General features: G+C 40.7%; 1 pseudogene across 1 annotated transcript; it reads left to right on the top strand.

Moving 5' to 3' along the window:
• The first annotated feature begins 947 nt into the window (after positions 1-947).
• Positions 948-1,494, top strand: LOC128565105 (protein S100-A10-like; annotated as a pseudogene). Its single transcript, XR_008374209.1, has one exon. The product of XR_008374209.1 is annotated as a protein S100-A10-like (transcript).
• The last annotated feature ends 9,506 nt before the right edge of the window (positions 1,495-11,000 follow it).

The following is an 11,000-nucleotide window of genomic DNA, read 5'->3' as shown; positions in this document are numbered from 1 at the left end:
GAAACTTAAAGATGCAATAGAAAGTATCAACAGATTAGACTGTGCAGAAGAAAGAATCTCAGAGGTAGAGGACAAAGCTCTTGACATATCTCAGATAGTTAAAGAGGCAGAAAAGAAGAGAGAGAAAGCAGAGCATACATTGACAGAATTATGGGACTTTATGAAATGTTCAAACATATGAGTTATAGGTATCCCAGAAGGGGAAGAAGAATCCCCCAGAGGAATGGAAACCATACTAAAGAATATTATAAATGAAAATTTCCCAAATATTACCAAAGATTCTGACACATTTCTTTCAGAGGGATATCGGACGCCAGGTCACCTCAATTCTAACTGAGCTTCTCCAAGACACATTGTGATGAACTTGTCCAAAGTCAAGACAAAAGAAAAGATTCTGCAAGCTGCCAGGAGTAAGCGCCAGTTGACCTACAGGGGCAAATCCATCAGGGTGACTGCAGACTTCACTAATGAAACTTTTCAAGCAAGAAGACAATGGTCATCTACCTTTAATCTACTTAAACAGAGCAATTTCCAGCCCAGAATTCTATATTCTGCTAAGCTAAGCTTTAAAATTGATGGAGAAATCAAATCATTTACTGATATCCAAACATTAAGGAAATTCGCCACAATAAGACAGCTCTACAGAAAATACTTCAGCCTGTTCTACACATTGACCATCACAATAACTCAACAGCAAAATAAGAACTCAGAAATTAAAGGACAGAACCTAACTTCCACAATGATGCAAAAGATAAAACTAAGCAATGGACTCTCACAAAATAAGATGAATAGAACACTACCACGCTTATCAATTATCTCAATAAATGCTAATGGCTTGAATTTCCCACTGAAGAGGCATAGATTAGCTGACTGGTTTAAAAAACACAAGCGGGCGCCCCAGCCAGCTAGCGTCCGCCGCGCCTCTCGGCCCAGTAGATCTCACCAACATGCCATCTCAGATGGAGCACACCATGGAAACCATGATGTTCACATTTCACAAATTTGCCAGGGATAAAGACTACTTAACAAAGGAGGACCTCAGAGTGCTCATGGAGAAGGAGTTCCTGGGATTTTTGGAAAATCAAAAAGACCCTCTGTCCTTAGACAAAATAATGAAGGACCTGGACCAGTGCTGAGATGGCAAAGTGGGCTTCCAGAGCTTCTTTTCCCTAATTGCGGGCCTCACCATTGCATGCAACAACTATTTTGTAGTACACATGAAGCAGAAGGGAAAGAAGTAGGCAGAACTGAGCAATTATTCTGCCCTGAAAAGTGTTCTCTCAAAGGATTGCTTCAAACATCTGCCGCACAGCTTCTCCCTATATAAGGATTTCATGAGCAGATCAGGATCCTTAGAATATATACAAATAAAATCCAACTCCCATTTGTCAAGCAGAGAAGAAAAAGTTAATTAAATGCCAGATGAGCTTTTGTTTTTTACATTGTTTGCATCCACTTGCCCTCAATAAACATAATCCTTTTTTTAGTTCCAAATTTAAAATAAATAAATAAATAAAAGTAAAAAACACAAGCCATCCATTTGCTGTCTACAGGAAACACACTTAGCTTCAAAAGACAAATTAAAACTTCGAGTTAAGGATTGGAAGACAATTTTTCAGGCAAACGGAATTCAGAAGAAAAGAAGAGTTACAATCCTATTTTCAGATACATGTGGATTTAAAGCAACTAAAGTCAAAAAAGACAAAGATGGTCACTTTATATTGGTCAAGGAAAAATACAACAAGAAGACGTTTCAATTCTAAATATTTATGCACCCAATTTAAATGCTCTCGGATTCTTGAAACAGACCTTACTTAGTCTGAGCAATGTGATATCCTATAACACCATAATAACAGAGGACTTTGACACTCCTCTTACAGAGCTGGACAGATCTTCTAAACAGAAATTAAACAAAGACTTAAATGAGACCCTAGAACAACTGTGCTTGATAGATGCATATAGAACACTCCATCCCAAAGATGAAGAATATATATTCTTCTCATCATCCCATGGAACATTCTCCAAAATTGATCATATCCTAGGACACAAAACAAACCTCAACAGAATCAAAAGAAATGAAATTTTACCTTGTGTCTTTTCAGACCACAAGGCACTACAGGTGGAACTCAACTCCAGCAAAAACATTCAACCCCACACAAAGGCACAGACATTAAACAACCTTATGTGAAATGATAGTTGACTGCAGGAAGAAATCTTTTATTTCATTAACTTCCTTGAGCATAACAACAATGAAGACACAAGCTACAAAAACCTGTGGGATTGGCTTAGTGCCTATAGCTCAAGAGTTGTATACCAGAGCTGGCAGGTTCAAATATAGCCTGGGCCTGCCAAACGACAATGACAACTACAACCAAAAAATATCCAGGTGTAGTGGCAGGTGCCTGTAGTCCCATCTACTTGGGAGGCTGAGGCAAGAGAATCACTTAAGCCCAGGAGTTGGAGGTTGCTGTGAGCTGTGACACCATGGCACTCTACCCAGGGCAACAGCTTGAGGCTCTGTCTCAAAAAAAAAAAAAAAACCTGTGGGATGCAGCAAAAGCAGTCCTGAGAGGAAAATTGATTGCTTTAGATGCCTACATTCAAAAAAACAGAAAGATAGTGCATCAACAAACTCACAAGCCATCTTATGGAACTGGAAAAAAACAATCTAAGCCTAAACCAGCAGAAGAAAAGAAATACCCAAAATTAAATCAGAGATCAATGAAATTGAAAACAAAAGAATCATTCAGAGAATTAATGAAACAAGGAGTTGTTTTTTTGAAAAAATAAATAAAATAGATAAAGCTTTGGCCAGAATAACTAAAAATAGAAAAGTAACATCTCGAGTAACCTCACTCAGAAATGTTAAAGGGGAAATAACTGATGCCACAGAGATACAAGAGATTATCTCTGAATACTACCAGAAACTCAATGCCCAGAAATTTGACAATGTGAAGAAAATGGATCAATATTTGGAATCACACCTTCTTAGGGCGGAAGAAATAGCCAAGAAGAAATAGACCTCCTGAACAGACCAATTTCAAGTACTAAGATCAAAGAGACAATAAAAACTCTCCCAACAAAAAAATGCCCTGGTCTGGATGGAAAAGATGAGTTTTTTCCCATACTGCAGAAATTATTCCAAAAAATTGAGGAGGAAGGAATCTTCCCCAACACATTCTATGAAGCAAACGTTACCCTGATACTAAAACCAGGAAAAGACCCAACTAAAAAAGAGAACTTCAGACCAATTTCACTAATGAATATAGATGTAAAAATTCACAACAAAAATCCTAGCCAATAGATTACAGCTTATCATCAAAAAAGTCATACATCATGATCAAGTAGGTTTCATCTCAGTGATGCAAGGCTGATAACGCAAATCGATAAACGTTATTCACTGTATCAACAGAAGCAAAATCGATAAACGTTATTCACTGTATCAACAGAAGCAAAAACAAAGACCATATGGTCCTCTCAATAGATGCAGAAAAAGCATTTGATAAAATCCAGCATCCTTTTCTAATTAGAAAGCTGAAGAGAATAGGCACAGGTGGCACATTTCTTAAACTGATCAAAGCTATCTATGACAAACCCACAGCTAATATTTTACTGAATGAAGTAAAACTGAAAGCTTTTCCACTTAAAACTAGAACCAGACAAGGTTGTCCTCTGTCACCATTACTATTCAACATAGTGCTGGAAGTCCTAGCCAATACAATTAGGCAAGACAAGGAAATAAAGGGAATCCAAATGGAAGCAGAGGAGGTCAAACTCTCTCTCTTTGCTGATGATATGATCTTATACTTAGAGAACCCCAAAGACTCAACCACAAGACTCTTAGAAGTTATCAAAAAATACAGTAATGTTTCAGGATGTAAAATCAATGTCCTGAAGTCAGTAGCCTTTGTATACACCAATAACAGCCAAGATGAGAGGTTAATTAAGGACACAACTCCCTTCACCATAATTTCAAAGAAAATGAAATGCCTAGAATATACCTGACAACCTCTATAAAGAAAATTATGAAATCCTAAGAAAGGAAATAGCAGAGGATATTAACAAATGGAAGAACATATCATGCTCATGGCTGGGAAGAATCAACATTGTTAAAATATCTATAATTCCCAAAGCTATCTACCGATTCAATGCCATCCCTATTAAAATACCAACATTGTGGGCGGCACCTGTGGCTCAGTCGGTAGGGCGCTGGCTCCATATACTGAGGGTGGCGGGTTCAAACCCAGCCCTGGCTGAACTGTAACCAAAAAATAGACTGGCGTTATGGCGGGCGCCTGTAGTCCCAGCTACTTGGGAGGCTGAGGCAAGAGAATCGCTGAAGCCCAGGAGTTGGAGGTTGCTGTGAGCTGTATGATGCCATGGCACCCTACCAAGGGCCATAAAGTGAAACTCTGTCTCTACAAAAAAAAAATAAAATAAAATAAAATACCAACATTGTACTTTTAAGACTTGGAAAAAATGATTCTTCGTTTTGCGTGGAATCAGAAAAAAACCCATATAGTTAAGGCAGTTCTTAGTAATAAAAATAAAGCCAGGGGCATCAGCATACCAGATTTTAGGCTGCACTACAAGACCGTAGTGGTCAAGACAGCATGGTACTGGCACAAAAATAGAGACATAGACATTTGGAATCGAATAGAAAACCAGGAAATAAAACTAACATCTTACAACCATCTAATCTTCGATAAACCTAAAAAGATCAGACCTGGGGGAAAGACTCCCTATTCAATAAATGGTGCTGGGAGAACTGGATATCCATATGTAAAAGACTGAAACTGGACCCACACCTTTCCCCACTCACAGAAATTGATTCCAGATGGACAAAGGACTTAAATTTAAGGCATGAAACAATAAAAATCCTCAAAGAAAACATAGGAAAAACACTGGAAGAAAACAGCCTGGGAAAGACTTCATGAGGAAGACTGCCATGGCAATCACAACAACAACAAAAATAAACAAACGGGACTTAATTAAACTGAAAAGCTTCTGTACGGCTAGGGAGACAACATCCAAAACAAATAGACAACTACACAATGGGAAAGGATATTTGCATATTTTGAATCATACAAAAGCTCGATAACTAGGATCGATAGAGAACTCAAATTAATCCATGTGAAAAAAGCCAACAATCCCATATATCAATGGGGGAGAGAGATGAATAGAACATTCTCTAAAGAAGATAGATGAATGGCTAGCAAACATATGAAAAAATGCTCGTTTCTAATTATTAGTGAAATGCAAATCAAAACCACCCTGTAATATCATCTAACCCCAGCAAGAATGGCCCACATCACAAAATCTCAAAACTGCAGATGCTGGTGTGGATGTGGAGAGAAAGGAACACTTTTACACTGCTGGTGGGACTGCAAACTAATACAACAAATTTGAAGGAAGTATGGAGAACCCTCACAGAACTCAAGCTAGACCTCCCATTTGATCCTGCAATCCCATTACTGAGCATCTACCCAGAAGGAAAAAAAATCCTTTTATCATAAGGACAGTTGCACTAGATTATTTATCGCAACTCAATTTACAATTGCCAAAATGTGAGAACAGCCTAAATGGCCCCCCAACCCAGGAATGGATTAACAAGCTATGGTATATGTACACCATGGAATACTATTCAGCCATTAAAAAAATGGCGACTTTACAGCCTTCGTGCTAACCTGGATGGAAGTGGAAGACATTATTCTTAGTAAAGCTTCACAGGAATGGAGAAGCATTAATCCTATGTATTCAATTTTGATATGAGGACAATTAATGACGATTAATGACATGGTGAGGGGTGGGGGAAGGGAGAGCAGAGAGAGAGAAGGAGGGATGGGAGTAGGGGAAAGGAAGAGCAAAGGGAGGTGAGGGAAGGAGAGACGGGTGGGGTCTTGGTGTGTGACACACCTTTTGGGGGCAAGGCACAATTGTAAGAGGGACTTTAGCTAATAAATGCAATCAGTGTAACCTGGTTTCTTATACCCTCAATGAATCCTTAACAATAAAAAAAAAAAGAAAAAGAAGAAGAAAAGAAGACTGAGAATTGCAACTGCAGAAAAAGATTTTCTGGGCTCAGCGCTGGTTTCTCAGTGGTTACGGCACTGGCCACATGCACTGGGGCTGGTACCTGGCCTGGGTCTGCTAAACAACAATGACAACTGCAGCAAAAAATAGTTGGGCGTTGTGGTGGGTGCCTGTAGTCCCAGCTATTTGGGAGGCTGAGGCAAGAGAATTGCTTAAGCCCAAGAGTTGGAGGTTGCTGTGAGCTGTGATGCCAAAGCAGTCTAATGAGGGCGACATGAGACTGTCTCAAAAAAACAAAAAAAAGCAAGAAAAAAAGAGAAAGATTTTCTGCAGAAGATCCTCATTTCTTCTGCTTATAATCCTAGCACTCTGGGGAGGATTGCTTGAGCTCAGGAGTTTAAGACTAGCCTGAACAAAAGTGAGACTCCATCTTTACTGAAAATAGAAAAATTGAGGCAAGAGGATCACTTGAGCCCAAGTTGGAGTTTGCTGTGAGCTATGACAGAACAGCACTCTACCCAGGGCAACAGCTTGAGACTCTGTCTAAAAAAAAAAGAAAAAAGTAATAATAATAATGATAAATAAAATTAAAAAACGTTCTTCCCTGCCCTCTTAGCTTCCTTTTTTCTCAGCCCTTTCCCAGCCACCAATAACAATTTAAGTTTATACTGAGCTTTATAGTTACAAGGCCCTTTCAAACCTTATTTTATCCTCAGAATAATTTCGGTGGCTTGTGATATGACTATTTACTTGCTTGACAGAAGGAAAAAAGAACTGAGGACCAGTGAGAAAAAGAGTTTTAACCATAGCCACACGGTTTTTTAAAATGCTTCAGGATAGAATTGATAACTCTTTTCTTGGCTTCTATGTCTTTTACCCCTACATTTTGAATTGTTTGGCGAAAAAAAATATTTCCAAGGTGTAAAAATGAATTCCCTGGGGCGGTGCCTGTGGCTCAAGGAGTAGGGCGCCGGTCCCATATGCTGGAGATGGTGGGTTCAAACCCAGCCCCGGCCAAAAAAAAATGAATTCCATGTATCACTTATTTACAAATATAGTGATTACGTTTGCTGAAAAAACTAAATTTTATGAAAAATTTTGTCTAAAATATTTTGGAGATTTGAAAGAGGTATAACATAGGAAATACAGGATGTGGGTTTTAAGTAATTACAAGATTTCTTGACAGAATCCAGCCACCTCAGACATATCAGAGAGGGACTCTGAGATGCCATTGAGAGCTGGGTACTGGTTACTTAATTATCATCAAAGATCTCCTCATTGTATTCATCTACAAAAGCCTCCAGTGGAAGGTGTAAAGGGAAGACTAATTCTTTTCATTCCCTTATAACTCTTATGGACACTTCCCAAACACCCTTTCCACTCTCTTACCTCCAGTCAGAGCTTTTTGAGCAAAAGAACTGCTATTTCTAAGATCAGTTAACCAATTCACCCCTGAATTTTTCATTATCTCTTCCTTATTTTTATGTAATTTGATCCTAGCACAAAACTAGCTTTTTTTCTTTGAGACAGAGTCTTATTTTGTCACCCTTGGTAGAGTGCGGTGGCATCACAGCTCATAGCAACCTCAAACTCTTGGGCTTAAGCGAGTCTCTTGCCTCAGTCTCCCAAGTAGCTGGGACTACAGGTGCCCACCAAAACGCCTGGCTATATTTTGGGTGTGGTTGTCATTGTTATTTGGCAGGCCCGGGCTGGATTTGAACCCGCCAGCTCCGGTGTATGTGGCTGGCACCCTAGCTGCTGAGCTACAGGTGCTGAGCCTCAAAACTACCTTTGAAACTTTAAACTTGGACAGGTGCAATGGCTCCCAGTGGCTCATGCCTGTCATGCTAGCACTCTGGGAGGCTGAGGCAGGAGGATCCCTGGAGCTCAAGAGTTTGAGGTCATCCTGAGCAACAGCTAGACCCTATCTCTACTAAAAATAGAAAAACTAGCCCGGCATTTAGGAAGGTACCTGTGGTCACAGTGATTGGGGAGGCTGAGGCAAGTAGACTGCTTGAGCCCAAGAGATTGAGGTTGCTGTGAGCTATGATGACACTGTGCCACTCTATCCAGGGCAACAGACTAAGACTCTGTCTCATAAAAAGAGAAAAAGAGAAAGAAACCTTAACCTTGCCTAAGATGGTAACTATGTTGGCTGTGGCGCTGCAGAGTAGGAATCTGGAGTGCAGTGAGGTTAATTTTTTTTTTTTTTTTTTTGAGACAGAGTCTCACTATGTCGTCCTCAGTGGTGCTGTGGTGTCACAGCTCACAGCAACCTCCAACTCTTGGGCTTAAGTGATTCTCTTGCCTCAGCCTCCCAAGTAGCTGGGACTACAGGCACCTGTCTGGCTATGTTTTTTGTTGCACCCTGGGTGCATGTGGTCAGCGCCATAACCACTGTGCAACCGGCACTGAGCCACAGTGAGGTTACTTAATTATGTTAAGACAGGCCTGGGTGGCATCTGTGGCTCAGTGAGTAGGGCGGATGACCCCACATACCGAGGGTGGTGGGTTCAAACCCAGCCCCGGCTGAACTGCAGCTGCTTGGGAGGCTGAGGCAGGAGAATCGCGGAAGCCCAAGAGCTAGAGGTTGCTGTGAGTCCTGTGACATCATGGCACTCTACCGAAGGCGGTAAAGTGAGGCTCTGTCTCTACCAAAAAAAAAAAAAAAAAAGACGGGCCTAACAAAACACTTTCTCCATTAATCATCTCACATTTATTTATTCAGTATCCACTAATTTTTTTTTTTTTTTTTTGTAGAGACAGAGTCTCACTGCACCGCCCTCGGGTAGAGTGCCGTGGCGTCTGGCGTCACACAGCTCACAGCAACCTCCAACTCCTGGGCTTACGCGATTCTCCTGCCTCAGCCTCCCGAGTAGCTGGGACTACAGGCGCCCGCCACAACGCCCGGCTATTTTTTTGTTGCAGTTTGGCCGGGGCTGGGTTTGAACTCGCCACCCTCAGCATATGGGGCCGGCGCCCTACTCACTGAGCCACAGGTGCCACCCGGTATCCACTAATTTTTGATACAGTTCACATCAAAATTTCCAGCCATATAAGTGACACTTTTTATGTCACTAGCTTAACAAAATAAATCTACAAATAAGTTGTGTGTTCCTGAGTGGTCTTGGGCCCAATCTCTTTTTGTGGATACAGGAACTCTGTCTCCTTGACAGGGTCTTTGTACCTGGCATGTTCTGTTCTTTCTGAAGGAAGAGACACAGGCTTCACTCCAGCTGTAATCTGCAAGCTTTGCTGGCTTCCACTCCCCAGTGCTATAGCTTAAGAATGATACTTTTCACTGCCACTTCTCCCTTTCAGTTTTGGGGAGTGGGAATTAACATTTTTGGACCTCCTGTGTGCTAGGTTCTTTACATACATTGTGCTGTGTTATAATCTTCACAATTCCATGGTATGCAGGTCAATTCTGGAATCCAAAATAGATATGTAATATTGTAAAAAGGACTAGTTTTGGAATCATAAGGTTTCAATTCTAGCTTAGCCACTTATAAATCATTTCTGGTTTATTCTTTCTTTTCTTCATTTATTCACTGAAGTATTTACTGAACTTCCTACTAGTCATTCAAGCTCTGTGGTAGGTGAGGATACAAAGGTGAAAAGAACATATTCATGTTTTCAAGGCCCTCTCTTTGGGGAGCAGGGCAGGGGGAAGAAAATTCTTAACAGATTGTATTGGTACAATTATAGACAAGTTATTATTATGAAAATGTCATGATTTTTTTTTCACTGAGCTTTAGGCTCTACATTTGAAAATCAGGAATAATTACACTTCATTTCCAGGCACAGGGACTGGCACATTAAATGTATTAATTTTGCAAAGCCCACTATTTGAGGGAAAAGCTTTTGTGTGCCTCCCTTTCTTTCTTTTTTTCTTTCCCTTCTTTTCCCCTCCTCTTCTCTTTCTCTCCCCTCTCCTTCCTTCCTCTTCCCTTCCTTTTTTTATAAACTAAAAACAGTAAGTGGGGCCAGTGCTCAAGCCTGTAAATCTTAGCACTTTGGAAAGCAGCAGCAGCAGCACTTTGGAAGCCCAGCGGGGCAGAGTGGGCTACAGTGAGATCTTATCTCTACAAAAGTTTTTTTTAAAAATTAGCTGGGTGTTAGTGACACATGCTGGTAGTATCAGCTATTGAGGAGGCTGAGGCCAGAGGATTGCTTGAGCTTGGGAGTTGGAGGTTATAGTGAACTATGATGACATCCTTGCACTCTAGCCAGAGCAACAAGGAGAGATCCTGTCTCAAAAACAACAACAAAAAACCCCCAACAGTAAGTGACCATGTAAAAAACTGTATTTGAACGCTTGTGACCATGTTGTGAAATATTTGTAACCTAACAATAAATGACCATGTAAAAAATTCTATTTGAGGCGGGGTGAGCTGGCTCGCGCCTGTAATCCTAGCACTCTGGGAGGCCGAGGCAGGTGGATTGCTCGATTTCAAGAGTTCGAGACCAGACTGAGCAAAGAGCAAGACCCCGTTGATGTGCTGGGGAAATGAAGAATGTGGAATTAATGAGAATTTTCTGAGAGGAAGGGTAGAAAAGTACAAGAATAGACATGCAGAAGACATATATGGGCAAAAGGGTTTGTTCTGGCAGGATTATCACATAGATTAAAGAAGGTTATTGAGGTATCCACGATACGTGGAAGAATAAGGAGCAGTACGTCCATAGGCAGCATGGCATCCCAGAAAGAGCACTGGACTAGGAATTCACAGACCTCAGGTGTCATTTATAGAATGGGAACTGTTCGTTTTTGTTCAGTCTTATTAGTATGTTTTTCATGAAGACATTTTAAAACTGTAAATGATATAGAATATTGTAATTGCATTATTAATTATATATTGGGTGGCACCTGTGGCTCAAAGGAGTAGGGCGCCGGCCCCATGTGCCGGAGGTGGCGGGTTCAAACCCACCCTCGGCCAAAACCACACACACACAAAAAATCATAT

Source organism: Nycticebus coucang, chromosome 14 (assembly GCF_027406575.1).
Source record: "Nycticebus coucang isolate mNycCou1 chromosome 14, mNycCou1.pri, whole genome shotgun sequence".
In the NCBI taxonomy this organism is placed as follows: Eukaryota; Metazoa; Chordata; class Mammalia; order Primates; family Lorisidae; genus Nycticebus; species Nycticebus coucang.
This window is presented reverse-complemented; position numbering and strand designations above follow the sequence as displayed.